The 16,463-nt window shown below is 38.5% G+C and overlaps 1 pseudogene across 1 annotated transcript in view; it reads left to right on the top strand.

Moving 5' to 3' along the window:
* LOC307055641 (ferritin light chain-like) overlaps positions 1–15,712 on the top strand; it is a 46,988-nt pseudogene extending 31,276 nt beyond the window's left edge. Inside the window, exon 3 of the transcript in view lies at positions 15,186–15,712. The product of the transcript in view is annotated as a ferritin light chain-like (transcript). The remainder of the gene's footprint in view (positions 1–15,185) is intronic.
* The last annotated feature ends 751 nt before the right edge of the window (positions 15,713–16,463 follow it).

The raw sequence follows: 16,463 nt of genomic DNA, 5'->3' as shown, positions 1-16,463 counted from the left end.
CACATTTCCTTCTCTATCACTTGGTTGTCGGCCTCTTTTCCAACTCCAACTGCAACTCACATTTCACTCTGGAACCAAAGGAAGACTCCCACCTTCCTGCTTTTTAGTGATACCTCAAGGTCATTACCATATTGTGATCACCCTGAAGAATAGCCAGACAATTGCTATTGCAGAGCCATCTGACAGTTTGTAGCTCTAAAAATTAACTAAGGACCACATTTGTCCAAAATATCCTAGTTTAAGATTTTGGTAATACAGCAACAGTAATTCCGAAGTCGTTTATGACAATCAGTGTGGGAAGCACCCTCCTTCAGGAAGATCCTTTGCCATACAATACTCTTTCCCTGTCAGGTAATAAGGAAGCACGGCCGTGGAAAGTAACCTCCTGTGGAAAGAAATACTTGGCTTCGAGACGGCTTGAAGTTCATACATTTTTCTTGAATTAGATTCCCCATTAGTTACTTTATCCACAAAGAGGTAATTATCAGAATTCTGTAAGCAATTAAGGAGATGCTACTGCACATTCCTTCAGCTTGTTGACCTTTCTCACTTTATTTCATGTGGCTATCTGAAACATCAGTGATTTACATGTCTTTCTTTTTCTTTTTAAGCAGATTTCTGTGTGTGTGTGTCCCCATGATGAAAACATCATTAAAATAAGATATCACGAATAGACTCTTAAGAAGCAGAGTCTACTTAAAGTCCCGGAAAATGTGAAAGCACTAACATTCATGGACAACTCTACATTCTGAAAGTTACTCCAAATTTTATTGATCTCTATTTTGTCTAGGAGTTTTTCAAATTTTCTACCATGATCATTTGTTAGTTTTATAATTACATAATAAAGGCATTACATCATACAATCTTTTGTAATCCATTGCCGTTTTAAAACTATTTGTTTCCTTGTCCTCAGCAGATATGTCATAGATTATTAGTACACAAGCAAAGACTTTCAACATAACAGTACTTTAGAGTGAGAAGAACTATACTGAGCTATCTCTATCCTAAGACAATGCACTAGGAAAGCACTAGGAATTCTTAAGCACTAGGAATACAGACACGATCAAGGGGCAAGTTCCTTGCCTTCGAGTATACATAATCATTATAGCAAATGCTTAAATAGCACTTAGTAGATAACTCACCACAGCAGTCTTATTATACTCCTTTTTAATAGGTGAGCAGAGGAAGCCACAGGGAAGTCATAGGGTAAAGCCAGAATTTGAACCTAGGTAGACTATAGTACACTCTCCACTGCTTTAACTACTACGTTAAAATATGTATATATAAAAGTTATATATATATATATAACTCCAAGTATTTGAAAGTTACAAAACACTTATCTACCAAAACTCAAAAAGGAGCACACAAACTTGCATAGAAAATAAACATGTAAAAGTTCATGAATAAACCACAATATAACCTACTCCACATAATATACTGACTGCAGTGTCCTGGGCCTCTCCCATCCTTAGGTAGCCGGAAATTACAACAAAATAATACTTTTCACCTTTGGAAGCCACACCATCTCTCATACCAACCAACCAATTACTTCCTTAGAGAGAATAGGAAATTAACCTGAATATCATATATATATATATATATATATATATATATATGGCATTACTGATGTAGAATCTTTGTTTAAAGACAATAACTTCAATAGCAGAGGGACCTTTACCATTGCAGGCTTCAGATAACCTCTATATTTCTCAGATTTTATGCTAAATCATAAAATGCCATATTGTGTCTGAAGCTATTTTTTCAGTAGTCCATTTTCTTAAATGGACTAGCAAAGCAGTAAATACTGAGGAACATTTTGGCTCCCAAATCCTAACAAACAATAGAGCAGGGGTCAGTAAATTATGGCTAGTGGGCCAAATCTAGTCCTCTACCAGCTTTTATAAATGAAGCTTTATTGGAACACAGCCATGTTCCTCAGTATATGTATTGTTTGTGTCTGTTTTCACATCACAGCAGCAGAGCTAAGTAGTTGCAAAAGAGATTGTATGGCTTGTAAAGCCTAAAATATTGACTGTCTGACACTTTATGGAAAAAGGTCTCCAACGCCTGCAATAGTATACAATGAAAGTGATGCTATGTAACATCTAAGACTAGGTCATAAAAGGTCATGCAGCTTTTGCATGATTCTCATGGAATGCCTGAACCCTGGACACTCATTCTTGGGATACTCTATCTTGAATCCTAACTACCACATTATGAGAAGTCCAAGCCACATGGGCAGCCATCTATAGGCACTCCAGTCAACAGTCCTTGTTGGGCCCAGTCTTCAAGTCATCCCATCTCAAGGGCCAGAAATGGGAATTAAAATTATCTAGATGATTCCAGCCCCAGCCATTTCAATCCTCATGAGCTGAGGTTTCCGACATCAGTCATGGAGTAGAGACAAGCCATCTCCTCTGTGTACTGTTTGAATTGCTGACCCACAGAATCTGGGCACATATTAACAGTTTTTTTTGCTTCAACACTAAGTTTGGACTTCTTAATTAGGTAGCAGTACATAACTGTGTTATCTATTAGATAACACAGTTAGATATCTATTATCTAAGAGATAATATAGCACTGTGTCTGTACACAGGAGATCTACATTTCACAGAGCACATACTTTTAGATGTGAATGTTGACTGCTCAATTTCTAAGAAGAACGCATACACACATGTAGGTACAAAATGTTTATGTATATGTAAATATTAGACCTATATAAACTAATCTATATTATCCATAAAATGAGGGGCCCTTGATAATGGCTAACATCTCTTTCTGGTATTTATTGTGTTCCAAGAACTGATAAATTCTTTCACTGTATGAATTTTCTCTTTTAACCCTCATAGTAACTCGCTGAGAGAAGTAATGTTATCTCTATTTTATAGATGAGAAAACGGAGGCAAAAACAGATAACATGCTCAAGAGTACTCAACAAGTAAATTTGAGAGTCAAGATTTGAACCCAAGTTCTCAAGTTTTAGATCCCTTACTCATAGTCACTAAACTATATACTGAGGAAGGGGATGAAAGCTGAAGCCATTACCTCATGCTCAAGACGTTAGACAGAAACTTAGCAGGTATGGTTGAAAGAAGACAGGACTTGGAGTCGTAAGTCCAGAGCCTGAGTGATGAAATGACGTCTCCTCTCCTCTAGATCTAGGTTTGTGTTTAGAAAATGAAGAAGAGCACTGCACGTTTTGATTGTTGATTTCTGGACTTAATGACGACCAAAGAGTGGAAGTTTACCAGGGAGCTATTCTGCAATGACATACATTATTGATTCAAAATCAAACCTTTAGTATAAATTACTGATTCAAAATCAAATCTGTATTATGTCTCCCTTGCATCAGAAGTCTTTCCCACTCTTCATTTCTTTTTAAACCCTTTTCCTGTCTACTCTTGGCCAAAGCTTGAAGCCTGATTTAACATTTGGAAATAAAATAATGAAATAGTCATAACACAGCAATTCCAATGCCTACTGAAACAGAAGCTCTAAATAATTTTTCAGATAATTTAGGAAATTAAAAATATTTACATCATAGATGCAAAGACAGAAGTTACTTGTGTAATAAAATAAATGGTGAGACAAAAGGTTTCTGGTCAAGTAGATTTGTTTAAATAGGAACACTAATCTGAGTTCTACCCCTGTGCTAAAACCCAGTGACAGGTTGCATACAGCTTCTAAAGGGATAGTTCAGTGCATTGGGTCAAATTGATGCCCTAAAAGGTGGTATTCTTAGTAGTACTAGAAGACAGAGTGTGACTGTCTTCTTTGGGACAGAGATGAAGACCCCAAGATAGACAATATCAAGGACAAGTTATGTAGAATATTATCTCAGTCCTTGGGACATGTCATCCAGGATAGAACAAGAAGTAGATTTATTATCAAGTACATGAAGCCAGAGACAGTAAGCAATGAGTGGTAGTTGGTTAAAATAGACAGGTTTTAGAAGTAGAGGCACGGAGGTAGAAAACAAACTTAGGGTTACCAGGGGATTGTGGAGGGGAGGTTAAAATGGGAGATTGGGACTGAAATATACACACTACTCTACATAAAATAGATAACTAATAAGAACCTGCTCTTCTTATTAGCACAGGGAACTCCACTCAATACTCTGTAATGGGCTATTTGGAAACGACTCTGAAAAAAATACAAGTGGGGCTTCCCTGGTGGCGCAGTGGTTGAGAGTCCACCTGCCGATGCAGGGGACACGGGTTTGTGCCCCAGTCCGGGAAGATCTCACATGCCGCAGAGCGGCTGGGCCCGTGAGCCATGGCCACCGAGCCTGCACGTCCGGAGCCTGTGCTCCACAACAGGAGAGGCCACAACAGTGAGAGGCCCGCGTGCCGCAAAAAAAAAAAAAAAAAAAAAGTGGGTATACGTATATGTATAACTGTTTCACTTTTCTGTACACCTGAAACTAACACAACACTGTAAATCAACTATACTCCAATAAAATTGTTTTCAAAAATAGGTTTTAAGAACCATAGTCAGGGAGCAGTGTGGATTGGAAAGACCTGACAAGAAATATTTCTGCATCCTCAGGCAGTGCTCCCCAAGCTGGCTATTGCAAGGGTGAGCATTTAAGAGATCTTTGACATAAGGAGGACATGAGATTAACAATCTATCCCAATGTGCATGAATTATTCTCCTCGGGACTATCAGAAATCAGATGGCATCCTAGAGCAAGGGTCAGCAGATCTTTTCTGTAAAGGGTCAGATAGTAAATATTTTGGATTTTGTGTACCATACGTATCCATTGCAATTGCCTGTCTGCTGCTGTAGCACAGAAACAGCCATGCACAATACCTTAATGAATGGGTGTGGCTGTGTTCAGGCAAAACGTTATGCACAAAACCAGGAGTCAAGCGAGATCTGATCAGTGGGCCAGAGTTTGCGGACCCCAGTTCTGGGTCAGTGTTCACAGCTGAATGAGTCATGAGGCCTTAAGTTCCAGTTCTCATTGTACTACTTTCTACCTGGGTGAACTTGGGTTCATCCTTTTATTTATATGGCCCACTATGTTAGTCAAGTTTCTCCAGAAAAACAGAACCAACAGCAGGTGTATACAATGTGCCCATATATATTGATAGATCTAGATATAGATATCAATATTGATACGTAGATCTATATCCGTATCTATATAAAGATAGAGAAAGAGAGAGAGAGATTTTAAACAATTGGTTCACACAATAATAGAGGCTTGGTAAATTCATAATCTGCAGGTTAGGCTGTCTAGAGACTCTAGGAAGAGTTGCAGTTCAATTTCTGTAAGTCTTCTGGCAGAATTCCTTTTTGCCACAGGGAAGTCAGTCTTTGTTTTATTAGAACTTTAACTGATTGGATGAGGCCCACCCATATTATGGAGGATAATCTGCTTTACTCAAAGTCCACCACCAATTTAAATATGAATTTCATCCAAAAACACCATCACAGGGACTACCCTGGTGGCACAGTGGTTAAGGATCTGCCTGCAAATGCAGGGGACACGGGTTTGAGCCCTGGTCTGGGAAGATCCCACATGCCGTGGACCAACTAAGCCCATGCACCACAGCTACTGAGCCTGTGCACCTAGAGCCCACGCTCTGCAACAAGAGAAGGCACCGCAATGAGAAGACCGTGCGCCACGACGAAGAGTAGCCCTCGCTTGCTGCAAATAGAGAAAGCCCACGGGCAGCAACGAAGACCCAACGCAGCCAAAAATATAAAGAAAGAAAGAAAGAAAGAATTTAAAAAACACAAAAACGCCATCACAGAAATATCCAGAATAATATTTGACCAAATAACTGGGCATGGTGGCCCAGACAAATTGACATGGAAAATTTACCACCTAAGCCATAGTTTTGGCATCTTTTACTGAGAAATTTGACTTATATGAACTATTTTCATACCTAGAAGATACCTTCTACAGGTAACATGATTTGGCGCCCAAAGCCATAAGCTAGAACATTTCATTCCAGGTCCCTCCTCAAATATCCATGATAGGTAGAAATTTGACATCAGTAGTTCTTGAAATCTCCCCAGTGAATATAATATGCAACCAGGGCTGAGAATCTGGAGATGTAGAGAGAATTTAAATTGAACTTTAGTTAAACAGTAAAACAAGCTCTGACTCTACTGGCTGGAGCTAGACAAGGGATATTCATTTAGTGGGATGAGAAGATAAAGAACACTAGGGAGTAAATCAAATGCTTTACACCTGTGCTTAGCTAATTGTTACTCAGATAATTCAGACAATCTTACAGCATCGGAACCCTGAAATTCCTTAGTTCTGTTTAAAAAAAAGTAACTCTTCAAGTAACTGAACTCTGAGAATCATGTAAATCATAAAGAAAAAGAAAAAATCTTATTTTCTGAATTAGTTGATTTCATATATACTGTTTCACTTTCATGATATTAACTAGTTATCTTTCTTTCCATGTTATGTTTGAGGAAAGTAAGGCTTTAAAAATCTCAGTCATTTTCTCAAGGTCACTTGTTAAGGGTGTGGTAGGCAGCATAATGGCTCCTAAAAATGCCCTCACCCTAATCCCTGGAACCTATTAATATGTTACCTTACATGGTGAAGAGGACTCTGCAGATATGACTGAAGTTATAGACCTTGAGATAGAAAGATTATCCTGGATTACCTCATGGAACAAATCTAATTGCATGAGTCCTTAAAAGCAGAAAACCATTCCCAACTGTAGAAAGAGAAAGATAGAGATGACTTAATAGAAGCAGAATCACAGCGATGCAACATTTTGGGTTTTGTAGGTGGAGAAAGGGGACTCTGAGTCAAAGACTATAAGTGACCGCTGGCAGCAGATAAAGTCCAGGGAACAGAAACACCCCTAAGAGCCTCCAGAAAAGAATGTAGCTCTGCCAACACTTTTTTTTCTTTTTTAACCATCTATATTGGACTATAATTGCTTTACAATGGTGTGTTAGTTTCTGCTTCATAACAAAGTCAATCAGCTATACATATACATATATCTCCACATCCTCTCCCTCTTGCGTCTCCCTACCACCCTCCCTTCCCTATCCCACCCCTCTAGGTGGACACAGAGCATAGAGCTGATCTCCCTGTGCTTTGTGGCTGCTTCCCACTAGCTATCTATTTTACATTTGGTAGTGTATATATGTCCATGCCACTCTCTCACTTCATCCCAGATAACCCTTCCCCTTCCCTGTGTCCTCAAGTCCACTCTCTATGGCTGCATCTTTATTCCTGCCCTGCCCCTAGGTTCTTCATAACCATTTTTGCTTTTTTTTTATATTCCATTTATATGTGTTAGCATATGGTATTTGTTTTTCCCTTTCTGACTTACTTCACTTTGTATGACAGTCTCTAGGTCAATCCACCTCACTACAAAAAACTCAATTTCATTTCTTTTTATGGCTGAGTAATATTCCATTGTATATATGGGCCACATTTTTTTTTTGTGTGTGTGTTACGTGGGCTTCTCACTGTTGCGGCCTCTCCCGTTGCGGAGCACAGGCTCCGGACGCGCCGGCTCAGCAGCCATGGATTATGGGCTCAGCCACTCCGCAGCATGTGGTATCTTCCTGGAGTGGGGCATGACCCGTGTCCCTGCATCAGCAGGCAGACTCCCAACCACTGCGTCACCAGGGAATCCCTGTGCCACATCTTTATCCATTCGTCTGTCCATCCTGCCAACACTTTTACTTTACTCAATTGACACCAATGTCAGACTTGTAAGGTAATAAATTTACCTTGTTTTGAGTCACTAAGTTTTTGGTAATTTGTATGAAAGCAATAAAAAACAAATACAGAGGTTCTACAAGAGCCAGGCTATATATTTATACTTCAGTATTTCTGAAATGAATTTAACATTGTGATTGACAGCAACAGCAGCAGCTTCTATGGGATCCCATCACACACCTGAGGAAAAGCAGCCTAATACAAAGCAGTGACAGCAGCAGGTCATTGCCCCACATTTGGAGTAGAGGGGCACTTGTTCTACTGTAGCAGCAGCATAGCCTGAATGGGAACCCATCCTCCTGTGGCACTAGTCCCATCAACATTAGTGTAATCTGCTAGCATCTGCTGAGCCAACAGGCCCCACATATACAAACCCTCCAACTCAGCAGCATTAGGTGAGCCAGGCTCAGGGTTCCCTGAAACTCATATCCAATGGCACTGGAAAGACCAGATATCACCTACAGTTAGGAAAACATAAAAAAACAAAAACAGAACACTGGGAACTTCAGAAAGAAAAGGGGAACAATGGAATGGGTGAAAACAAATGGGGTAAATAGAAGAGACTATCATTAGTCTCATGAGTTTCTTAAATACTATATGATGGTTAAAGCAAAAATTATGACACCATCTGATGTGGTTCTCAATGTAGAGAAAGGAAATACTACAGAAAATCATACTTTAAAACTGGGGAATATTAAGAGACCTAAATGGAAGTAAAATTTTGAAACTTCACTTGAAGTCATAAAACACTGATTCCAGTAGACTATGATAAGTTACATATGTATACTGTAATGCCAAAAGCAACCACTAAGAAAACTATACACACAGTATACACACATGATTATAAATAAATACATTAAAATGGGCTTATTAAAAAATGTTTAAGTAACCCACAAGAAGGCAAAATAAGAGAAACACAAGATTGAGAAACTAAGGTAAAAGACAAAACAAAAAATAAAATGGTAGACCTAATCTTTAACATAGCAATAATTACATTAATGTAAATGATCTAAGTAACCAAGTCAAAGACAGAGATTGGAAGAGTAGATTAAAAAATCACAAGCATGATCCAAGTATATACTGTCTATAAGAAGCTTACTTTAAACATCATGATATAGGTAGTTCAGAGTAAAAGGATGAAAATGATATATCATGTGAACATTTATCAGAAAAAGCAGGAATGGATAAATTAATATCAGATAAAGTAGATTTCAGAGCAAAGGAAATTATTAGGGGCAAACAGGGTCATTACATAAAGATAACAGGAATAATCCACCTAGATGACCTAGTGATACGAAATGTGTGTGCACCAAACAACAGAACTTCAAAATACATGAAGCAAACACTGAAAAAGGTAGTAAAAGGAGAAAATTTTAAATCCACAATTATTATTTGAGACGTCAACACAGCAATTTATAGAACTACCAGACAGAAAAATCAGCAAGGATATGGAAGAGCTGAAAACATCATCAATCAACAGGACATAACTGACATTTAAAGAACACACTCAATAAGAGCAGAATACATATTCAAGTGTCCGTGGAACATTCACTCATATACCATATACTGGGTGATAAAAAAACATTAGCAGATTTAAAAGAATTAAAATCATAGAGAGTATGTTCTCTAGCCATAATGGAATCAGACTAGAAATCAATAACAGAAAGACAACAGGAGAATCTTCAATCACATGAAAACGAAACATCACAATTCCAAAGAACTCATGGGTAAAAAAGACAGCGTCAAGGAAAAAAATTTTAATGCATAGAATAAAAGAAAATGGAGATATAACAGATCAAAGTTTGTGGAATGAAGTCAAAGTAATGCTAAAAGGGAAGTTTATAGAACTAAATTGGGAAATATTTCAAAGCAATAATCTCATTTTCTATATTACAATAGTAAAAAAGGAAGAGGAAAAAACAATAAACAAGCAGAAAGAAGGAAATAATAAAGATGAAACAGAAATCCATGAAACTGAAAACAGGAAAATGGGGGGGAAAATCAATGAAACAAAAGGCTGGTTCTTGGAAACAAACAATTTAATCAATAAAGATCTAGCAAGACTGATAAAGGTAAAAACAGAGATGGCACAAATCACAGGTATCAGATATGCAACCAGGGATACCATGACATATCCTGCAGGTTAATAAGGGACAAGTTATTATGAACAAGTCTACACTCTAAATTCAAAAATGTAGATGAAATCGGCCAATTCTTCTACACCCAAAACTACCCAAACTCAGCCAAGATGAAATAGATAATCTCAATTTTCCTGTAACCATTAGAAACACTGATTTTTCATATCAAAACTCCCAAAAGAAATATTCAGGCTTAGATGTTTCACTTTTACCCAAGACTTAAAGAATGAAAACCAATTTTACATGATTTGATAAGAAATAGAAGTAGAGGGAACCGTTCCTAATTAATCTTATGAAGCCAGTATTACCTTGATACCAAAACCAGACAGGAATAGTATAAAAAGAAGAAGACTATAGACCAATATGTTTTATGAAATTGCCTGTAAAGATCTTCAGCCAGATATTAGCAAATTAAATCCAGAAATATATAAAAAGAATAATATATCATGACCAAGTGGTATTTATTCCAGTTATGCAAAGTTGGTTAAATATTTGAAAATCAAACACTGTAATCTACCATATCCAATAGATTAAGGGGGAAAAGTCATGTGATCCTATCCATTAATGCAGAGAAAGCATTTGACAAAATCCAATCCCATTCATGATTTGGCACATATATACAATGACATATTACTCAGCCATAAAAAGAAACAAAATTGAGCTATTTGTAATGAGGTGGATAGACCTAGAGTCTGTCATACAGAGTGAAGTAAGTCAGAAAGAGAAAGACAAATACCGTATGCTAACACATATATATGGAATCTAAGAAAAAATATGTCATGAAGAACCTAGGGGTAAAACAGGAATAAAGACACAGACCTACTTGAGAATGGACTTGAGAATATGGGGAGGGGAAAGGGTAAGCTGTGACAAAGCGAGAGAGAGGCATGGACATATATACACTACCAAACGTAAGGTAGATAGCTAGTGGGAAGCAGCCGCATAGCACAGGGAGATCAGCTCGGTGCTTTGTGACTGCCTGGAGGGGTGGGATAGGGAGGGTGGGAGGGAGGCAGACGCAAGAGGGAAGAGATATGGGAACATATGTATATGTATAACTGATTCACTTTGTTATAAAACAGAAACTAACACACCATTGTGAAGCAATTATACTCCAATAAAGTTGTAAAAAATAATAATAAAATTAAAAAATTTAAAAAAAGAAGAAAAAAACCCCCAAGCAAACTAGGAATAGAAAAAGAACATACTGAAACTCATCAAGAGGATCTACAAACAACCTATACCGACATTATATCGAACTGTGAAAGACTGAATGCTTTCTCTGTAAGATCAGAAACAAGGCACCGATATCTGCCCTCACCACTTTTATTAAATATATTAATCGAGGTTCTAGTAAGAAAATAAAGCAAAAATAAATAAATACATAAATTTAAAAGTTAAATTTTTAAAACATTTATTTAAAAGATAAAAGGACTATTCCTACTACGTTGAATAGGAAGGAATATATCCTACTGAATGTTGAATAGTAACATATACTACTATATTAAATAAGGAAAAGTAAAACGGTATCTGAAGAGGAGATGATAATCTAAATGGAGAAAATAACCAAGGAATCCACAAAAAGCTTGAGAAATAATATTAGTTTGTAAATGTTTTAGAGTACAAATCAACACAGTTTTATCAAATTATATATTAATAACAAATGTGTAGAAGCTTAAATAAAAATATGTGATGCCATTTACAACTGACCTAAATAAATACTTAAATATAAGCCCAATAAGACATTTATAGGTCCTCTATACTGAAAATTACAAAATGCTGATGAAGAAAAATTTAAAAGTCCCAAACAAATAGTGAGACATACCTTGTTCATGGATTAGAAAACACAACATAATAAAGATGTCAATTCTCCCCAAGTTAAGAGGCTTAACAGAGTTACTCTTAAAATGCCCGCAAGGTTTTTGTGGATATAGACAAGCTTATTCTAAGATTTATGTGGTAAGAAGAGGCTGAAGAATAGCTAAAACAATTTGTAAAGGAAGATTAAAATGGGAGGAATTCATCTACCCAATTTCAAGATTTTGCAGTAATGATGGAGGGTAGATACACAGATCAATGGAATGGAATAGAGAACCCAGAAATAGACTGACATAAATACATTTAACTTGTTTTTGACAGCAGTGTGAAAGCTATCAAGGAAGAATAGACTTTTCAAAAAATGGTACTGAAACAGTTGGACATCCCTCGACAAAAACAAACAAACAAAAAATGAACCTTAACCTAAACCTCCACACCTTACACAAAAATTAAATCAAAGTGGATCATAATCTTCAATGTAAAAGCAGGACATTTTTAGAAAAAAAAATAGGAGAAAATCTTTGGCATCTAGAACTACGTGAATAATTCTTAGACTTGACACCGAAAGTATGATCAATAAAAGCAAAAATTGATAAATTGGATCTCATCAAAATGAGTTAAAAATGCTTCATAGAAGATCATTTTAAGTGGATGAAAACTCAAATTACACAGTGGGAAAACATATTTGAAAATCCCACATGAGACAAATGACTTGTATCTATAATATACAAAGAACTCTCCAAACAACTTAAAAAAACCCAACTAGAAAATAGGCAGAAGACAGGAACAGACGTTTCATGGAAGAGAATATACACATGGCAAAGAAGCACATGAAAAGATGCTCAACATCATTAGCCATTAGGGAAATGCAAATTAAGACCATAATGAGATATCAGAGAATAACGAAAATTAAAGTATAGTGACAACATCAAATGCTGGTGAGTACATGGAAAAATGATATCACATCACTGGTGGGAAAAGAAAATGGTTTAGCCACTCTGAGAAACAGCTTGACAGTCTCTTTTAATCCTAAAAGTAGATTCACCCTACAACACAGTAATTGTACTCTTGAGCATTTATCCAAAAGGAACAAAAACTTAATTAAGTTCCCACAGAAACTTACACATAAATGTTCATAGCAGTTTTATTTATAACAGCCCAAAACTGGCTACTACCCAAATGTCTTTCAATGGATGAATGTTGAAACAAATTGTGATAAAATCTTATGATAGAATACTACCGAGCAACAAAAAGGAACAAATTATTAATATATGCAAAAATTGAAATGAACTTCAAGGGAATGATGCCGAGGGAAAAATTTTAAAAAGCCAATCTCCGAAGATTAAGTAATTCATGATGATATTTACATATTATTCTTAAAATAACAAAATTGTGGAGATGGAGCACAGATTAGAAGTTGCCAAGGGTTAGAGATGGGGGTAGAAAGTACAGCGGGGGATCTTTGTGAGGTTTTTGTGGTCCCAGTACAAATAATACAGCAATCTTGGTTTTAACCCCGAAAGATGTTTAAAAGCAATTCCTAATAAGAGGTGTCCAGATATTTAGCAATGGCAGCAGATTAGAGGTAGAGCTACCCAACATGACAGCTTCAAAACACATGGTACTAATTCAATGCATATGTTAATTTTTAAAAGGCCAATCACAATACTTAAATGGTATATATCTTAATGATATTATTCTAAGGATCCAGCTATACCAGATGGACTAGCAGGATTTTCTGTACATTCAATCTTATTTAAATAAGACAGTTAAAAAAAGAAAAAAAAAACAACAAACCAACTACAGTTGGATATTCTCATAGGAAGATGAGGTGAAAATATGTAGCAGCGGTTCAAAAGCTTAAGCAGTGGCACCTAAATTTGGCTGCACATTAGAATCATCTGAAGCACTTTTTAAAAACCCTCACACCAACAGTTGGTCATCCTAAACCAATAAAATCATTTTAAATCTCCTCAGACGATGCCATTGTCTAGCCAGAAGTGAGAACCAGCGGACTAAGCAGAAGGGGATGTTTCTACAAAGATTTCTTAACAATAAGTTCTTTCACCCAATCAGATTTACCTTCCTGCAAAGGGGTAAAGACGGCTAGATGTTGTCCATACTTGCTTAGCTTTAATTAGCACTTGTGACTTGCCCAAAACCTAGATCATGTTTCCCCTAAATTTCATGTTATTTCCTAAGTTTTTCAAATCCAGGGCTAAGGGGTTTGCCAGGATGAGATTTTAAGTGCTCACACAGGGGAAGTCCCTGGCAAACCAGGACAGAGGTCACTCTACATTGAAATTGAAAGCATCCTAAATAACCCTGCCACTGCCCCCAGATACTAGTCTGGGCCAACCAGGGGAGAAAAGGCATTCTCCATTACTACCACGGCAAATGCTGCTGTACTTGCCTTGGCTACTCCCTATCTTTTCCAGGCGTCTCTCCCCTTCACCTGCTGGTGGACGCTTTGGCAGCTGACAAGGCAGATATTTTCAAACTTTAAGGTGAATAAAAATCATCTGGAGGGCCAGTTATAACAGAGATCACTGAGCCCCACTAGAGTTGCTGATTCCATAGGGCTGGGACAGGGCCCTAAAACTTGACTATCTGACACATTATCAGGGGACGCTGGTAAAGCTGGTCAGGTTGTTACCGAATGCACGTTCGTGTGTCTGAAGCACAGTGAGGCCAAACAAACCGAAAGGTTGCAGTCTGGAGCAGAGAAAGGTTTATTGCAGGATCGAGCAAGGAGAGGGGTGGCCCGTGTTCCAAAAACCCTGAAATCTCCAAAGGATTTCAGCAAAGCATTTTTAAAGGCCACGTGAGGGAGGGACGTCCCAGGGAATGTGATCAGCTCGTGCACAATCATCTGACTGGCTGATGTTGAGGCCACAGGGCAGGTAACATTATCCATCCTTAGGTGCCAGAAGGTCTGGGGGCTGTGTGCTCATCATCATCAAAGAGTTAATTTCTTCCATTGGGTGGTGGTTTTTAGCATCTGAAAACTCAAGAAATATGCCTGAGATACTATTATCTGAGGACTTCAGAGAGGAACTACAGCAGAGGCTATGGGGGATGGGTCTGTCCTAGGAAGGCCCCATAGGGTACTGCTTGCTTACAAGGTGACCATACTTTGAGAACCACTGCTCTAGTGGCTTGGAATGTTAAAGTAATGGAAGAATCCCTTCCCAGATCTAGATTCTAGTATCACCAGCTATTTTGGTGGGGGAAAGGGTAAGTTTTGTCCTTGCTTGGGCTTCTTGTTCATTTATATCAAAGCCTATTTGAGGCAGTGCACTCGGGAGTCCTGCAGATCTGTCTTTTGCTTCCACAGTGTTTGGAATGAACAGACCCAGGGACGCTCCTTGCTCCAGCCCCCGACCACCCTCCAACATTTCTTCCTGTCGCAACCTTTGGAATCAGCCACTCAGCTATCCTCAGCCTCCAGGACAGGCCAACACCGTTTTTGGAGCTTAGCTCCTTATCACTGATCAACCACGAGTTCCCATGTTCGTCAGAATTATTCCATCGAGGTGGAGGCCGCCATCCACCGCCTGTTCAACATGCATCTGTGGACACTTACCTCTCTCTAAGCTTCTATTTCCACAGCAACAGTGGGGCTCTGGACAATGGGGGCCGCATTTTTCGCCAACTGGCTGAAGAGAAGTGTGAGGGCGCCCAGCGACTCTTGAAAATGCAAAACAAGTGCTGCGGCCGCGCCCTCTTCCAGGATGCGCGGAAGCCTTCTCAAGATGAGTGGGGTAAAACCCAGGACACTGTGCAAGCCGCCATTCTTAGGGAGAAGAACCTGAACCAGGCACTATCGGATCTGCGCGCCCTGGGTCCTGCCCGTGCAGACTCCCACCTCTGTGACTTCCTGGAGAGCCGCTTCCTGGAGGAGCAGCTGAAACTCATCAAGAAGATGGGCAACCACCTGACCAACCTCCGCAGGCTGGCTGGACCGCAGGCTGTGCTGGGCGAGTATCTTTTCGAAAGGCTCACGCTCGAGCACAAACAGGAGTCTCTGACGTCCAGCGGCCTCTGACGAGCCCCTCTGGCGTCAGAGTTTCTGCCTGAAGCCCAGCTCTGCAGCCACTAGGCAGCTTTGTAACCGCCCTGGAGCCCTCTCCCAAGCCTTGGACCAAATGGAAACAATAACGCTTTTTGCAGAAGGAAAAAAAAAGCCTAGTTGAAACACAAACAGAATAAAGAGAAAAAAAGAAATATATATATATATTCATGTTCTTTTAACATATGAATTGCCCCACTTTATCTGTGTGAAATACGTTTGTTCCCGTTATCGGGCTGGTTCTCAAGCTTTGCTGCTCGTATGAATTACCTAAAGAGCTTTTTTTTTTTTTTTTTTTTAGTATTAAATATTTTTTTAAATTAGTTTCTGCTTTATAACAAACTGAATCAGTTATACATATACATCTGTTCCCATATCCCTTCCCCTAAAGAGCTTTTAAGAGAAACTTTGGTGTCTGGGTCCCAGCCCCAGAGATTTTGATTCAGTAGGTCTAGGGAGGAGCCTGGGCACGGGGAGGTCTCAGAGTTCCCCAGGTGATTCTAATATGCAGCAACTTTGTGAACCACCTCTTGGCTTCAATCCAGCTAGTGATCAGATATTAAATCTAAGACACATGGCCTAGTGCGTGAGCTCTACTGCTAGGTGTGTTCCATTTTCTTCCTCCTGGAAGATTCCTGCCAGGGAAAATGATTGATAGTTGTGTTACTTCTCTGAAATGGATAGAAATTTCCAATTAGCGTGAACAGGGGAGGGTGAATGGGTGAAT

This window comes from Hyperoodon ampullatus (assembly GCF_949752795.1).
Source record: "Hyperoodon ampullatus genome assembly, chromosome: 7".
Lineage (NCBI taxonomy): Eukaryota > Metazoa > Chordata > Mammalia > Artiodactyla > Ziphiidae > Hyperoodon > Hyperoodon ampullatus.
Note: the sequence above shows the minus strand (reverse complement) of the source record. Positions and strands in the feature narration are given on the sequence as shown.